Source organism: Rattus norvegicus, chromosome 1 (genome assembly GCF_036323735.1).
Source record: "Rattus norvegicus strain BN/NHsdMcwi chromosome 1, GRCr8, whole genome shotgun sequence".
Lineage (NCBI taxonomy): Eukaryota > Metazoa > Chordata > Mammalia > Rodentia > Muridae > Rattus > Rattus norvegicus.
The window spans coordinates 46,258,492-46,275,991 of record NC_086019.1 but is presented as its reverse complement, the minus strand read 5'-3'; the positions used below and the strand labels follow the sequence as shown (position 1 = coordinate 46,275,991).

General features: G+C 46.5%; 1 protein-coding gene across 10 annotated transcripts in view; it reads right to left on the bottom strand.

The window, feature by feature from the left end:
- Window positions 1–17,500, bottom strand: part of Scaf8 (SR-related CTD-associated factor 8) — a 188,191-nt gene that overhangs the window by 45,171 nt on the left and 125,520 nt on the right. For 4 of the 10 annotated variants that reach the window (XR_010062898.1, XM_039098275.2, XM_063280845.1 and 1 more), the window contains one exon: window positions 14,826–15,918. The exons of the other annotated variants lie outside the window; for them this stretch is intronic. The gene's annotated coding sequence lies outside the window, so the exon portion shown is untranslated. Of the gene's footprint in view, window positions 1–14,825; window positions 15,919–17,500 lie in introns of those variants that run through there. 10 annotated transcript variants of the gene reach the window in all.

Here is a 17,500-nt window from a genome sequence, read left to right as displayed (position 1 = left end):
CTATCTTCCTCACTCTGTCTCTCTCTTTCTCTCAGTTGTGTGCGTGTGCGTGTGTGCATGTGTGTGTGTGTGTCTGTCTGTCTGTCTGTCTATATGGGTTTGAGTACAGGTGCTTTTGAAGAAGTCAGATCCCCTAGAAGTGGAGTTATAGGCAGTTGTGAGGTGCCTGACATGGGAACCGAACTCAGATCCTCTGGAAGAGTATCAGGCATCTTAACCATGGAGTCATTCCTCCGGCCCCACCCCTGCTTCGTGCAGCATACTAAAAATAAATAAACAAACAAACAAACAAACAAATAAATATAAAATTCTCTAAAATTTAAAAACAAAAGTAAGCAGACGAATTCCTCCAGTTTCTGCACATTTTCTCGCAGCCTGATGGGTCCATGGACTTCCTCTGCGCTCACACAGGACTGCCTGCAATCCTTGTTCTGAAAATACTGCTGTTCCCAAACCCAGATTCAGGACTGGCTAGACCCGAGTGAGTAGATTAAAGGCTTGTGCGGAGCGCCCTCTTGGGGCAGCCTTTAGAGATGTCGAAACTCTCGCTGAGAATTTTAGTAACTGTACTAGAGGAGCTAATAAAAATCAACTCAGAGATGTAAGTGTTAGAATGCTGTACTGTCCTCTCCCTAGAATCAAATTCCTTCTCTTTGAAGTCAATAATCCGCGGCAGAAAGAAACAAAATTGCAATGGCTGACTAAATGAATCCGTGTATATAAATGATAAAAGGAAAGAGGCAGGCTGACAAGGGTGAGGGTTTCAGAGTGTCTGCTAGTTCTAGATAGTGTTCCTTATCTTGGAGACTCAAGGGGCAAGCTTTCTCCACCGTGGGGCACTGGATGTGAGCATGTCACAGTGCTTAGGGGCTGTGTTTGTGAGTTTGTTTTATTTTCTTTTTGAGACAGGATAATAGTTAACCCAGGCTGGCCTTGAATTCGCCTCCTAGCTGAGTCTGGGTTGTGAAAACACTTAAGTGACTGTCACATGCCTCCCCTCTAGGCTGAGGGTAAAGACGGGCCCTGCCATTTACAGTTTATGATCTTAGTAAGCACACCCTCCCCGGTCGCCTGCACAGTGGTCATAGGAGAATCTATTTCAGAGGGTTATGAAGAGAATCGGGTAATAAAACGTACACATAGACCTCTGTATATGAATGCTAAAGACATCAGCATTTATGGGATTTATTAATGAGAAACAAAATAGGATTCTTTTTGTAAAATGATCACATTGGTTCCTTATATCCCTGATCATTGAACCCTTTCAACTTAGACATAAAAAAACGGAAACAAGGTTGCGATCATTGTAGACTAAGAACAGCAACAAATGAGTGTAGCTCAGGTGGCAGGTGATTCCTGACCAGCAGGGAGGGCTCAGGGCAGGACTCATTCAAACCTTAGCTTGTTAATGCTGTCAGCTCGCTGTGTTAGAGGTCCTGTGTTTCTTCCATGCACCTTGTGTCTTGTTCTCCTGACATGATGCTGAGGACGGATGTCTGGGTTGAGAGTGGGTCCCAGACTCCCTCTACGGGCTAGCATGGCTTGGGAGCAGACTTAATGTTCACTCTCTCTTCTGTGATCCTTGCCACTGATCAACCGATCACTGATCGGTCAACTCCGAGTCGCCTGTCTGATAGGTTTGCTTGCTGACCTGTTGGCCTTGACTCTTCACCTCTGCTCACAAATTCAAATCAGGCAGAGAAGCTGGTGGTAAAGTGTGACATTTTTTCCGAGCTGTTTTTGAGAAACAAAAAGAGGTAGGGGGAGCAGGCCTGGAGGCTTTCAAAGGGAAGAGAGAGAAAGGCAAATGGGGGATTACAGACAAGAGTCATCTGGAAGGTGAATTAGGCTCCACTGAAGCAGCCATGCAAGAGCCAAAGGCATAAGGAACCAGAACTTGAGGATTAAGACAAACCTGTAGTCTACACAGCGTGCGCACGTACGTGTGTGTGTGTGTGTGTGTGTGTGTGTGTGTGTGTGTGTGTGTGTGTGTATGAAGCTGGCACACAGTTTGATGGTCATAAAGGAGCTTTAAGGAAAGCAGCTGCTATGCAGGTGACAACTCCAGGCCATGTCCTCGGCCCGGTGCACAGTGCACAGAGAGTTTCTTTTCCTCTGCCGTGCTCAAGTGCCCCAGGGTAGAGTTGAAGGACACTCCGCTCTAAGAGCATCAGGATACTGTCAGGGTCATCCTCTGACATTCAAGGCGTGTCTGACATGTTGGGCCTCCTCTGGAAGGCAGATATTTTGGGGAGATATGCAGAAACTTCCAGAAAGAAATATGCATGGTTTGAGTGGGGAACTCAGGTCTGCTACACATACAGGGCAGGCTCGTGACCTCCCTACAAGGAATGTGTCCACCCAGTCCTGCAGCTGAGATCTGCTGACTACAGGCAGAAGGTAGAGTGGTTGAGGCAGCGTGCCTACAGAGAGTTTTGAGAGCGGACAGTCTATAATAGGTATTTTCCCATCTGCCTCTTGGGACCTAGCAAGGCCTGGGAAGGTCCCCAAGGTGTAAGCAGAAGCCATGCACCCCATTTCCCCAAAGCCTCTCCAGTCAGTCACATCCCTCACATCTTCCCAGGCTCTGGATAGGGAACTCAAAGGGGCCGTGACAATCGGGATGCTTTGAAAGTGAACCCAGGCTTCCAGTTCTGTCCTGGGCCTTTGTTCTGCTGGTTATCGTGAGCAGAGTGAGCCACTGTCCTTAGGATTGCTAGAAAGCCTGTGGGAATGTTGTTCTCTGATTTGCTGAATGGTGGGAGAGGGAGAACAGGAGAAAAAGGGGTGGGCGGGGGAGGAAGAAGGTCTAAAGGTCTACATAGGAAAAATCTTTAGCTTTGAGGCAGGCAGGGTCTAAGTAAGCACAAGCCGATCTCTGACTCCGTAGGTCAACAGTTCTCCAACCTGTGGGTCTCAATCTCTTTGGGGGGTCAAAAGACCCTTTCGAAGGGGCCACATATCAGACATCCTGCATATCAGATATTTACATTATGTTTCATAACAGTAGCAAAATACAGGTGAAGTAGCAAGGACCAGAATCTTATGGTTGGGGGTCACCACAACACGAGGAACTGTATTAAAGGGTCACAGCAGTAGGAAGGTTGAGAACCAACCATCTACAGCCCAGGGTGACCTTGAACTTCTGCTGCTCCTGCCTTCACCATACAAGTACTAGGACTACAGGTGTGCACCGCCATGGGCTGTTTATTCTGTGCTGGGGCTGAAACTCCGGGCTTCACACACAGTAATCCACATACTCTACCAACTGAGCTCTACACCACCATCCCCACCAGACCTACTAGTAATTACACTCACGTCCTATGATATAATGAACCACAGTGACCCCCACTTCCCACCAGTGAGGTGAATGAGGCCTGTCTTCCCCCTCCCTCCTTCCTGGCCCTCCTCTTCTGATTCTGACACTACAGAATGCTCTCCAGGCTCCACCACGATGCCAAGGGTCTAGCCAATAGACTTCGAGTCCCTGCTTTGCAACAGCATCCTGACCAAAGCCAAGTTTGTGCGGTCACCCCGCCCAAGCTCCATCAGTCTCCAGACAAACACTGCGGAACCTTTTTGCTCTGAGACATATGTCCTCCATCTTGGAAAACCAAAAGCTGAACAAGCACCACTGAGAGGCACTAGCGTTAATTATTTGAGCCACAAGTATCCAGGGGTACGAAGTGACATCGGTAGTTTGTGACTAAATACCATACATCCTGAGATCTCAGCTTCTTCAGCTCCCTGAGGGCAATAGTGGTGACATATGACTGGCCTTTACCATATCTCAAATAGTCAAGCGGCGTGTCATTTATGTAGGGGACCTGCTGTTTCCATGACCCAACTCCCTACATTACTGTAAGTAGCAAGGAGACTACCATAGGAATGACAAGGACAGCACTGTAAAACAGAAGGTTCTAGATCTGCCACCTAGGATGGTGGTGGCAATGATTGCTGTGGTGACAGATTTGACCAGGGACACATGCCGATCATTCAGGAAGCATCCAGCTAAGCAGATGCATTCCCAGAGCACACATCTCCCTGGCGTGGACTCAACAGCGGTACACTCTCATGATTCTTGAGGAGTTACCAGGCAGAATAATGAATATTGCTAAGACCTGTCTCACTACAGCACGCGGAAGTAGGAAAAAATCAAAGTATCTTCTTGGGTTGTGATCATGACCTGTGAGCCCTCGAGGAGGATCGGAGTCCTGGGGCGTCCCTGTGCCAAGAGAAATGAGGGAGAGAACCAAGGGGCATGCATAGACAGCCTGCAATTAGGATTCCGAGACAAGCTTGCAGGAAAGCAGATTTGTGCCAAGGGGAGAGGTGACAGGGGCATCTGACCCGGAAGAGAGATCAAAGAAAACACCGTGCAGGCCCCCAAGAGGTAAGAGCTGAAGAATGAGCAGAAGTCGGCCAGGTGCATTCTGGGAAGAGAGGGCACATTTAAGAATGGTGTGCAGGGGCTGGAGAGATGGCTTAATGTCAAGAGCACTGACTGCTCTTCCAGAGGTCCTGAGTTCAAATCCCAGCAACCACATGGTGGCTCACAACCATCTATAACGGGATCTGATGTCCTCTTCTGATGTGTCTGAAGATAGCAACAATGTATTCACATAAAATAAAACAAATAAATCTTAAAAAAAAAAAGAATGGTGTGAGGAATGGGTAAGGATTTGGAGTAGGCTTGAAGTTTGTAGCTGCTTAACATGAGGAGACTGAACAAAGCTGGGCCTAGCATTGGCGTTTAGAGGTCATGAAGACATTGCTCTACTTCAAGACTTGCAGGCTGGATACCGTCCCTACCCACAATGCCTGCAATACTTCACAGCCGGCTGAAACCGGCATGCACTCTCAAATGATTCGCTCAGTCACGTGAACCCTGAAACTGGCATACAAAAGCCTTTAAAATATTCCTGTGCCCAAAAATACTTCATGTGGCAGGTGGGTGCATTGTAATGCTTGATTCAGTACAGGCTGGAAGATTTCAGTATAAAAGTCTTGGGCTCCCAAGGCCTAAGGACCTTGAAATGATGTCAGGGCGGGGCACACTGTGGGAGAGGCATGTGAGCATGAGAAGCAGCCGTGAGTCCTGATGGTTAGGAGACAGAGGTGGGGAGCCTAAGAAGTCGCACAGGCTCAAATGCCAGGCTTGTGAGCTGGGGTTGTATTTGCTGTTTATTCTGATGTGCAGGGCGTGGGGGCTGGTTTGTAAAACCAAAGCCTCATGTGTGCCAGTGTTTTACACAAGGTTACACTTCAGATTGTGTGTGTGTGTGTGTGTGTGTGTGTGTGTGTGTGTGTGTGTGTGTGTGTAAGAAAAAGAGAGGAGAGGCAGGGAGAGGAAGGATGGGAAAGAGGAGAGAAAAAGCCCATGTGTGGGCATGGGGACCCCAGAGCAGGAGATCGTGTCTTCCTCTGTTATTCCCTCTTTATTGTCTTGAGACAGGGTCTATGACTCAACTGGAACTCACTATTTAGACCAGGCTAGCCCAGCAGCAGGCTCTCAGGATCTGCCTTTTGTGTGTTTCCCAATGTTGGGGTTCCAGGCAAAAACTCCAGCTTTTTACCTGCGTGCTCAAGCCTGGGGTCTACAAACTGAAGACAACCTGCTGAGCGACCGTCGCTGGGTCTCTTCCTGAGAGAGGGTAGGCATTTACACGTATGCACGGACATGTCGGGTATGGGAAGGGGGAAGGAGGAAGCATGGTGACTGCTGTACCCATTAGGGAGACAGAAGGACTCAGGAATCAGTCATGAGGTGGCAGAGGCAGGGAGAGGCGTGAGACACAAGGGTGTGAGAGGCTTTCCATCTTTTTGGTTTGTGTTTTGAGATGGGTTCTCAGGTATGCTAGGCTATACTCAAGTTTGTCACGTAGCCGAGGATGACGTTAAACACCTGCTCCTCCTGCCCCTGCCTCCCAACTGTAGGGATTACGATGTGCACAACCACACCTGATGATCTTTTTTTTTTTTTTCCAAGATAAATTTCTTGGACACAGAGCTTAGATCCTCATATGAAACTTTACTCCCCAACCAGCAGCTTGCTATTATTTAAGTGATTTTCTAGAATATTCCATCTTCCATCCATGGATGGCTCGGTGTATCCAGAGGACACCCGTATCTTAGGGGAGTACAGGAATGTGGGTTTGCGACTGTGTTACAAAGGGGCAGGATGGACAGGCGCATCCTGTCGGAGCCTCGGAGACCGCTGGCTGTGACCTTATTTGGAAAAGGTGCCTCTGCAGGTGCGGTTAAGTTATAGATTTCAAGGTGAGATCATCATGGTGTCTCTGGCCAGGCCCTAAGCCTAAAGACACAGACAGTAGGAGGGGGTGGACCTAGTGGCAGCTGTGCGAAGACGTGAATGAGTTGCCCAAGAGGGAATGGACAGCTTGCCCTCTGCCGTCCTGCACTCACTCCTCACAAGCCAGACAGCTCCCCAAGCCCGGGCAAGGGGACCACAGTCGGGATGTAGAACAGTCTGTTCAAAGCCTGTTGACAGGTCACTCTGTAGCTCTCTGAAGCCAATGCGACGGGAGTGGGAACAAGAGAGGGTGGGGAAGAGAGGACCTGGAGCCTGGGTGAGGACTGGAGAGGGATCTCAGAGCAGGAGTGGTGAGGCTGAGACGCTCTGGAGACGGTTGGAAGGGACTTCCGGTAACCCCTGAATGCCTTATCTCCTCATCTTGCCACCCCCGGGAAAACATGGATGCAGCTTCAGGATTACCCGTGTTCCAAGTGGTTAGAGAGGGATGATTGAACGTCAGAGTCTATGCAGCCCTCTGCTGCAAAAGGACCTGCTGAGCCCCAGGAGCTGAGCCCCAGCTGTGCACTCTGGGTACAAAAGTTACGCTTTTGTAATTACACAAAGGAGTAGTCGATGCTAGCGGCCCTCTCTGAGGTCTCCCGGGCCCCAGGCCCCAGGCCCCAGCACAACCCCAACCCAAACCTCATGTGGCACCAATTCTGCCTCTGTAAGGATGTCCTGTGCCCCCTGGAGCGGTCTATGTCCCTTTTCTTCCCTCCCATGTCCCTTCCCAGTTCTTTAGAAGTTCACTGGAATCATTTGTAACCTACTGTTTTCTTTCTTTGATTTTTTTCTAATATTTATTTATTATATATAAGTACACTGTAGCTGTCTTCAGACACACCAGAAGAGGGCATCAGATCTCATTACAGATGGTTGCGAGCCACCGTGTGGTTGCTGGGAATTGAACTCAGGACCTCTGGAAGAGCAGTCAGTGCTCTTAACCGCTGACATCTCTCCAGTCCCTTTCTTTGATTTTTAATTCTTGAGTACTTAAATAGAGAGCCAAGAGCCAAGTGTGGTGCACACTTGGGAGGTGGAAGCAGAGTGATCAGGAATTCTAGGCCATCTGTGGCTATAGAGCCTGAGACAGAGGCTGGCTTAGGCTTCATGACACCCTGTATTAGAACATTAAGATCAAACGGGAGAGTTTATGGCTGAGGTCAGCTGTGGCAGGGCAGGGACCAGAAGGAATCATTAAAAAAGAAATAAAAAGACTGTTTCTTTTTTTCTCAGATGACCCTATTCCTTTCTCGAAAGGTTAATTCCCTCAACATTTTGTTTTAAGAAGTTACCACGGTTCCACAATACAAAATACAAAATACGCTAGACACAATGGATATGACAAGATCAGCTAGACACCTAGTCTACTTTCCACTAAATTCAAAATGATCCACCAGGCAGGCAGCCTTATTCCCATTGTTACAGACGAGGAAAACCAGGCTTAGAGGAGGGGGATTCCTAGCGTATAATAGAGCTGAGAACTCCTCAATTTAGATGAAACATGTGTGAAGCCCGAACCCCTAACCTCTAACCTGTTCTCTACCAGGGATGGATAGCAAAGTATCTCTCAGCTCTTCCCAGGGTTCCCCTGGCTGTTGCAAGCCTGGTTGATCACAGCATTGGGCAAGCCCTGTGTGGTTGTTGTTGTTGCTGTTATTATTATTATTGTATTATTGGAGTTCTGTTACTGTTGGGTTTAACAGTCTCATGAAAGATACCAAAGAACTTTAAAAATCTCTAAACTCTCTTGGGTCCATGAGCCTTGGGAAAAGAGAAGGAAAGAAAGGAAGAAAGAAAGAAAGAAAGAAAGAAAGAAAGAAAGAAAGAAAGAAAGAAAGAGGAAAAAAGGAAGGAAGGAAAAAAGGAAGGAAGGAAAAAAGGAAGGAAGGAAAAAAGGAAGGAAGGAAGGAAGGAAAAAAGGAAGGAAGGAAGGAAGGAAGCAAGCTTGCTGGTCTGACTCCATTGCTTCCTTTAGCTTTCTGTGGCCTGTGTCTCCTGAGCCTGCCTATTGCTAGCCCCTGGAGCTGTCTGACTCTACCTCGGTGGTAGACCCAAGGATACTGCTCATCAGCAAACATAGCTCAGCTTTCTTTCCAGGGGCTGCAGGTGATCAATACTGTCAGATCACAGGAACATGGCCTCCCTCTTCACTTATCTCCTCCTTCATCGGCTCCTGACTGCCCTTGCATCTTTGAACTGATTCCTTTAAGTCTGTTTCCTTAGTGTAAAGTTGACTCTGTGGTTTTGGAGGGCTAGCAAGCTCTTTGCCAAGTCAGATGAAAAGTCATGGTCTTTACCAAATAGAGGTGTAGAGAGAATCTCTTATAAGCATTGCCTGCCAATAAAAAAGTCAATGGCCAATGAGCTGAGGCAGGAAATGGGAGGTGGGACACTGGCAGGAAGAGAGGGGATTCTGGGAAAGAGTGAGGAAATAAAAGGGAGACTCAGGGGTGGAGTGGGGAGACAGGGAGATGGAGATGTAAACCAGCAAGTGGCTGAACTCAGGATAGAACAAAGGAGAGATTCTAGTAAGACTCTGAGAGATGCAAAGGAAGAAGGGCAGGACTGAGGAAGGTAACTGACCAAGTGGTAGACATAGTTTGAATGGTTAAATAAGTTAAGAGCTGGTCAGGGTATGAACCAAAGCTTGTGACCAGCACATTTAATATAATAAATAATTAGACTCAGAGTAACCATTCCAGGAGCAGGGGCTGAAAGGAAAGATGATGTAATATTTTTTTTACAAGAGGACTAAATGTGTCAGAAATGCTGTGAAGATTCCACAATATTCATAGTCAAGGAGCTTGGTGCTTGGATGTTGGTGTGGGTTTCCTACCTGCCTGATACTCAGATCGTTTGATGGTTCCATCCCAGAGAAGTACACACACACACACACACACACACACACACACACACACACACACACATACACACACACACATACACACACACACATATACACACACATACACACACACATACACACACACACATACACACACACATACACACATACACACACACACATACACACACACACATACACACACACACACACACACACACACACACACACACACTGTGGCAGCTACATGCCCCATCCTCCTCACACAAAACACATATGCGTTAAAGAAGTGGTTAAACGGGGTTGGAGAGATGGCTCAGCGGTTAAGAGCACTGACCGCTCTTCCAGAGGTCCTGAGTTCAATTCCCAGCAACCACATGGTGGCTCACAACTCATTTGTAATGAGATCCGATGCCCTCTTCTGGTGTGTCTGAAGACAGCTACAGTGTAGTCATATATAATAAATAAATAAATCCTTAAAAAAAAAAAAGAAGTGGTTAAACTGTGGTGTTACATTTGAAGAGTGTGGTGGCGTTCCAGTTATAGAAAGTGCAGTTAGTAGGAATTCCAGTGGGGTTTTAAGGAAATGAACCACTCAAGCTATGTCTTGACTGAAGTCCAAAGGCAGGGTAGTTGGCAGCCAGCTGTCATTCGTATGCTTACAGTCAGGTGGAAGCATTTGAATTGTCAAGGCAAACCTATGTCCCTCAAGACTCCCGTTCAGGTCGTTGTGACCATTGATGCTGACCTTTGCCCGGTGTTGTATTTCCTGAGCTCTTCTCTAAGGAAGATTCATTCACTCAGTCTTTCTCTGCACTTCTCTAAGGAAGATTCATTCACTCAGTCTTTCTCTGCACTTCTCTAAGGAAGATTCGTTCACTCAGTCTTTCTCTGCACTTCTCTAAGGAAGATTCGTTCACTCAGTCTTTCTCCGCAGTGTCAAGTGCAGCAAAGATCTGGTTAAACCATCCTCGCTTCTGTGCACCATGAAGATGGCCCCACATCAGAAAACAGCTGGAATTCCAGTAACAGTATCCCACTCCACTGTCCTTCTGCGATATATCCACCTTCCACTAAATATGTGTGTGCACGTCTATATATCTATTGGTATATAATTTATAATTTATTTTTAAAATATTATTTTCTATATATGGGTGTTTTGGTTGCATGTATGTGTGTGCACCGTGTGCATACCTGGTGCTCTCAGAGTCAGAAGAGGAATCAAATTCTCAGGAACTGGAGTTACAGATGATTGTGAACTACCATGCAAGGGCTGGGAACTGAGCCCTGGTTTTCTGCAGGAGTAGCCAGTGCTCTGATACAGCCCTCAACATTAGTATTCTAATAAAAAGCTGTTTCAAAAAATCCACTCAGCTCTTTAGTAGAAATAGCTTCTTACATTTCATTTATAATTCTCCAAAGGTTGTAAAAGCTAGCCATTGTCCTTGCATTTTGAACTGTTTTCCTTCCATCTATTTATTGGTCAAATGTGACAATCCTTATGTGGAGTCTGATGGCATCATGTATGGGTGATCGGACTTGTAAAAGTAACCATAAAGATTAGGGATTCAGAAACCAGGGGTTCTATTTAAGTAAGCTGGGAACAGATTTGTGGGATCATGTATGAGTTTAAGAGTAAAAAAAAAAAGTATTGCCTTATTTTGCTTTGAAATCATCTCCCTTTTGCCTGAGACAGGAGAGGATCTTCAACGTTGAGTCATTTCATCTGAATGCCTACTTGCTATAAGGATCTTTGCTTGTAGGACGCTGAAATCAGACAAAAAGTCCTTGGAAAGCCTACGCTTTACAAAGAAATGGTTCACTGTCACCAGGGAGCCAGACTCTGATGGTTTGGGATCTAAATAAAACAATAAACTTGTTGTTGGCTAGGGCAGAGCCAAAAGCATCACTTATTACATAGACCTGTTTCACTTCTCATGATGAAGAGATTACTAATTTGGACCTGTCTCTGTGAGCCTCTTTTATGCTCATATTTTGTGAAGCACAATGCTCACCTGTATTCCTTTTTCAGTGTGGGATCCTACGTGGCTGGACAATGATCTATAACAGGGTTTCATCTTTGATCTCAGGCACAGTAGTACTGTGCACTTGGTGAATGCTGGATAAATTTGTGTCTGGTGACACCTGTGTATGCAACATTCTTCCGAAAGTCCTGGCTTGGGGGTGGGCACCAGCAGGCACTGGCAGCTTTGTTATACAGAGACTGGCCACACATGCTGAAGAAGCCAGGACAGGCCTCTGAGATCCTCTGCTCTCTCAGCAGCCCCCAGCAGGGTTCAAATTCAGGCATTTTACTTTTCTATTACCTAAGACTGTGGTCGATGGGCCTCCAACTGCATGACCTGTTCATACAAGCACATACGTGTACTTACTTCCACATGGCAGAAACAAAATACAGGTATTTGGGGTAAAACTTACTACCTTTTCCCTAGTAAAAAGATTTCCCCCTGACAGTACAAAGAGGCCATCCAATGACAAGTGGCAGAGATCTGACCTGTTTGTGACCAGCCGTGGCTTTTGACCTAGCCTGCTTGGCATTGGGAGGGGAGGGGAAGTTTTTAATGTGAGTGTGATCCTCTGTGAAGGATTCACTAGATAAAGATTCTGTTTAGACTCCACAAAGTTTAAAACACCAGTCTGACTGTCCATCCTTTCTTCAATATCATTCAATAGTATTCTCCCCACAGGGATCAGAAAATAACTGGAGAAAGCAAAATCAGAATTTTTTCTTAACCGTGAACGCTGACAGTCCTAGGCATCGGAAAACCGGTTCCTTCTACAGCTGTGGATGCTTCAGGGAAGTTTAAAATTCACATTGATTTTATGGAAGGTGTCTTTAGAAACCGTATCAGAGCATAGAACTTGAAATCACATACGTTTTTAGCTAACAAAATGCGTGTTATGTTTTTAATAGCTCATGATTTTTTTTTTACTAAATCATATTAATAGGCATTTAATCTACTTGTACCCTTCTGGATGGGAGGGTATTTATTCTTGCTTTGACATAAGTGTATGTGGCAACGGGCCTCATCTTGCTTCCATATAACTCATGAAACGACTCTTCGTTTCCATGGGGAACAGCACCATGAAGGATGGTGTGCCTCGTAAGAGGAGTAAATCCAACATTTTTCACATACACTAAAAGGTGCGGTGAAGAAGGCCTAAGCAAACCAGAGACAGGCTAACCACCAACACTCTGGGATGCCCGGTAGTCCTCCAAGAGAGTGTGCAGCCAAGAAAATGATCGGCTCTGGTGCCACCGTGAGTGTGTGGAGTGACCCCAACTCTAATGAGTGGACGCAGAAATTGCAGATTTCTGGAAGGCACTAGCACTGAGCGGGAGGAGCCCGCCTTCTGCAGCGTGGAACTAGGTGCCTCGCTTGACCACTTAAAGCCCAAATGATTGACAAACGGTAAAGCATCTCTGCGCGGTTCCTTCAGGGAGGCCGTTCTGAAACAGTGTGGTTTCTGTTGTTGTTGCTGCCATTTCTTTCTCTTTTTTATCCTATGAAGAACTGATTTACCAAAGGAACTGCTTCAGACTATTCACCTCATCTGAATAAAATCACCAACCCAGAACTCAGGCGAGAGGCTGGCTCTTACAAAACCAAGCAACCCATGCGGAGGCCACTGCCCAATGGTTCCAGCATGTCAGAGACACCCAAAGCTGTCTGAAAAAACAACCTTTGAGGTCTCTCCAGAGAGAGGACCTGTGAAAGGCTTCCTTTGCTGCGGAGTGCGGGGTAGGGTAGCACTCAGGGAATATAGCGAGCACAGGGGACCGGGCGGATGCTGGCAGGAAATGGAGCTTTCTGAGATCAACCAGCCATGATGTCACCAACCCCACCACTAAGACAGTTGTCCTTGGATGCTCGAAAGAGAGCTTTTCTCATGCGTGACCCCTCAGTGCATGTGACCTTCAGAAACGCATCTCCAGCTAAGTGCTGACCGCCTATGTGCTTGGCTTTTGAAGTCATGAGCTCAGTTTTAAGTCCCTTACCATTCTACTTTGCCCCATCACTCTACCTATGGAAGGAACCTTTCAGGACCTGCTCTGCTTCCCCCGGTTTAAAGGTTTAACAATCAAAGGGCAGGACTGTAGAAGGCATCTATTGCTCCAGCCACTTGACACTTTAGTTAAGTAGGACAGGATTGCACCCAGGAGTTTTAAGATCAGCCTGGGCAACATAGTAATATCCCGTGTTTGTTAGCAAAAAAGATGGCTGCAGAGAGCCTATCTTATGTCTGTATGGATGTGGCACCTATCAATAATAAATCTGATGGCCTATGGCATAGGGAGCAAATAGGAAGTGGGACATCTGGGAGGAGAATTCTGGGATAGAGCCAGGCAGGAGATTTGCCCCGGAAAATGTGAGGAGACAGATGAACAGTACCCAAGCACAGGTAACCAGTCATGTGGCGGGATATAGGTTAAAATAAATGGGTTATCTAAGTTATGATCTAGTCAGAATAGGGCCTGGCTATATGCCCAAGGTATCAGTAAACATATTTTGAGTCTGAGTCTTATTTTTGTGAGCATGGGGCTGGGAGGAAGAACCGGGATCTACTGCTACAGACAGTCGAATCAGTTTGTGTGTGTAAGCCATAGATTAACCTGGGCCGTTGTCCCTCAATGTGTGTGTGTGGTGGGGGGCAGCTGTCCACCATATTTTTTAAAACATGGTCTCTTATTGGGATTTGGAGCTTACTGACTAGGCTGGCTGGCCTACAGACACCAGAGGTCTCCTTGTCTCTAGCTCCCTGGCACTGGGATATGAAAGCACATCACCCAACCAGGGGCTTTTTACACGGATGCTGAGGACCAATCTCAAGTCCTTCTACTTGTGTGGCCATCGCTTCCTGACTAAGCCAACTCCCCAGCCCCCCAAATTCCCAAATCGTATGCTCATATATGCACTAGACTACCCTGGTGAACCCCAATCTGTGTTGTTTCTTCGTTGGGGATAAGGATTAGGTACCAGGAGGAAGATGCTAGGTGGGTAGTGCACCTGTGCATTGCAGGATTAACTACGAAGACAGAAAGCGATTCTTTCTTATTGCCACAGCAGGTTTAAGTAAGAGTGCCAAGCAAGATGTGCACACGCTTCCGAAGACTGGCATGTTTGGACTTTGGGGGAGCTGTTTTCTTTCTTAACTTCAGTATGCTGGAATACATAAGGTGACACCCCAACATGCTGGAGTGTCAAACAAAGATGCTCTGAAAAGCTCACACCGTGTCACTCTGTCAGCCATAGCCTCTTCCAGGTTCCAGCTCATTAGCAGAAACTACGGCCCAGCCAAGACGTAGCATAATCGCACTATGATTCGTTTAATAGCAAATGTAAGCACTCGAGGAAGCCTTGCTACAGTCCTTGGGAGATAACTTTAGCCCATGTTGCAATGCATATTCAAAAAGACTTTGGCATCCAAAGATCTCTGGGTCTTCCAGGAAATCATAGAAGAGTGGCTGTTCAAATTTGGAAACTGTCAGTCATCCAGTGAAAAAGACGGGGGTTGGGGGTGGGGCTTGAAAGATGAATGCATCTTTGTATAGACACCGGTGCGACAGCAGGGGCGCCAGGCAAAGGTAAATTTCGACTTATGTACCCAACACGGCAAAAGAAAGGACTTGCAACCAAAACGAGTTTCAGCTTTTATTATGAATGTCCAAAGTGAGATCATACTGTTGGAGGTTAGAGTTCTCATTGATTACATTCCAAGGGACCACAGATAAAGAATTCCAAGCACTTTAATTTTTTTGACAAAACAAGCAAAAGAATAATTAAAAATAATCTCTTTTGGGTATAAACGGTGCTCACATTTGAATTTTTAAGTCCCCCCCCCAGGTATCGTGTGAACACTGGTGGTCGTCAAAGGCAGAAATCAGGTCTGGTGCAGCAGACTGTCACCATCTCTGCCTCAATTCATGAAGTGCGGTAAACTACCATGCAGTAGGCCTGATTATCAGTTTCCCTTCCTGTCCCACAAGGTTTCTCATCTCGGCCAGCACGCCTGCTGCGTGCATGACAGGACAAGAAGGCCGGAGCAAAAGGTTCAGGGTGGTGTGCTGAACCCTGGATTTTTCTCAAAGATGCATTAAAAAGGATTTTTAAAAAAAATGAAACTCTGAACAACTTTCAGAGTTTTTGAGTGCTCACGAAAGTAAGTAATAACAATGGACTGAAGCCACGGCCAGGCTTTTGTACATGGCTTTCCAGTAGTAGTAAGCTACTGTGTTCAAGGAAAAAAAAGATCGCTGGTGTAGTAAGTAACACTATGGTTCTGGCCGGCTGTACGACTCTCCGGGGAGGGTTTCCTCGCCCTCCTGTCCTTCCCATCAGGCACCGGGCGATGCTACTGATGGAGTTCGTCCGCCAGTGATTCCCCAACTAGTTGTGGGCAGTGGGAGTGCGTATCTCTTACGGATGTAATACTGTTCGTCTGAGTGGATCCTCAAAAAGAACAACTATGAACTAGAAACTCATAGAGTTTGTGTCTAGAATTTATAAAATTAAACCTGCTCCGACAGGTAATAGAGGGAGGCATGCGTGTGACCTCTGCATTCAATCGGAAACCGCGCCTGAGAGCACAGAGCCTTCTCAACAGGCAACGGCGGGGCTCCTTTTAATGCTTCCGCTGTGACGCTCATTAGAACTTTGAAGCACGTCTGTCTCACTTATTTCTACAAGGCCTGGGACACTGGAAGCTGCCAGGACTTCATTCATCACCTTGCCTGTTGACAAAAGGAACAATAATGTCATCACTGGTAAATGGAATAACTTTCCTATTTTTTTTTTAATTTATTCCCCTAAGAAGACATGGTGTCAACACCAATGCAAATGCTTTGATGTTTTGATGACTTTCTATGCCCAGAACTGCTATGCTTTCTTCTGGTAGAGCAGAAATAGGAGACAGACTTTCTCCCAAATAGGCAGGTCTAGGCTCCAAGTACACCTCCACCAAGGACTAATATGGTCCCTGCCATTATGTTACCTTAATCCCTTCACACACGCACTGAAAGTATATTGACCTAAAGTATATGCCTCAGTATTAGCCTTGGCTATCCAAGGCTAACTTCTAATACGTGCATATACTCCTGTCTTCTGAGATCCCTACAGAGCACAGCCTGGTCAGGCCATGTCAACCTTTGTGGATGGCCAGGCTTACAACTCAAACCATGCTTTGCTTTGCGTCCAGAATCAGCTTAATTCAGAGAAGCCTCAACATATATGCTACCTTAAGGAAATTAAGACTTCATAAATGATAGTATGGTTAAGCTTATAAGAGTGAAAATTCTGGAATTCTCCCATCTGTTTTCCTATCTTTTGCTATGACCTTTCCAAAAAAAAAAAAAAAAAGCAAGCAGGATGAGAATGAAATAAAATGCAAGGAACAAAGAGAGGCGTGGATGGTGGGCCAACAGCTCTTATAGCATGGTGCTTGCTTTCTGAAGTCAGCTCCCATTTATGAGCCTGCTGGCTCTTACAACAGAGAACCCAGCTTCCCGAGGCAGCCAAATTGGGATTGCGCTGGAGGCTGGCTCAGCGTTAGGCAAACGAAGCCCTAGACTGGGGTGGCAACCAAGCATTCTTTTTCTGGACCAGTTCTCCCTTCGTAGCACTGAATACGGGCAGGATCGCTACCCAGTACCCGTTACTTCTGTGTACCTTTGCCAACAGTGTTAGTGCTCGTAGATTACCGGCCTTACAGAAAATCCTTAGGAAGACAGATGTCCACAGAGAAACGGATGCCAGACACATCTTGCCCAGTATCCCACAGAGGAAGGCTGGGCCACAGCACCAAGCTTTGATCACACAGCCTCGAAGTCCTCTACGGCTTGTGCCTAATCTGCGTGTGCCGTGGCCTGCCACATAGAGTCTCTGTGGCCCCGTGGGTATCAGATCCAACAGAAGCAGCCAGGCCTGAAGCCTGGCCACAAGAAAGGAAACTCTCCTGGGTGTGTTGACGCATAGCCCAGAAGGCTGAGGCAGGAGGACTGAGAGTGTGAGGTGAGTCTGGGCTACAAGTAACACCGTCTCTAGCAAACAAGCAAAAAACCAAAAACCAAACAAAAACAAAACAAAACAAAACAAAACAAAAACAAAAACAAGAAATAAACCCCAGACTGTCCAAACCAGGAAACCCTGGCTGCTTCGTAAAGTCACAGCTGCAGGAATTCAAAACATCAATGTCTTCCCATTACATTAAGAGCTTGGCCCACGATGAGATTCTGTGAAGAAATTAATTCTCACATAATCAGGGGTTTCTTGTCATGTTACCCAGGGTGGCTCATGACTCACCAAGACATCACCTAT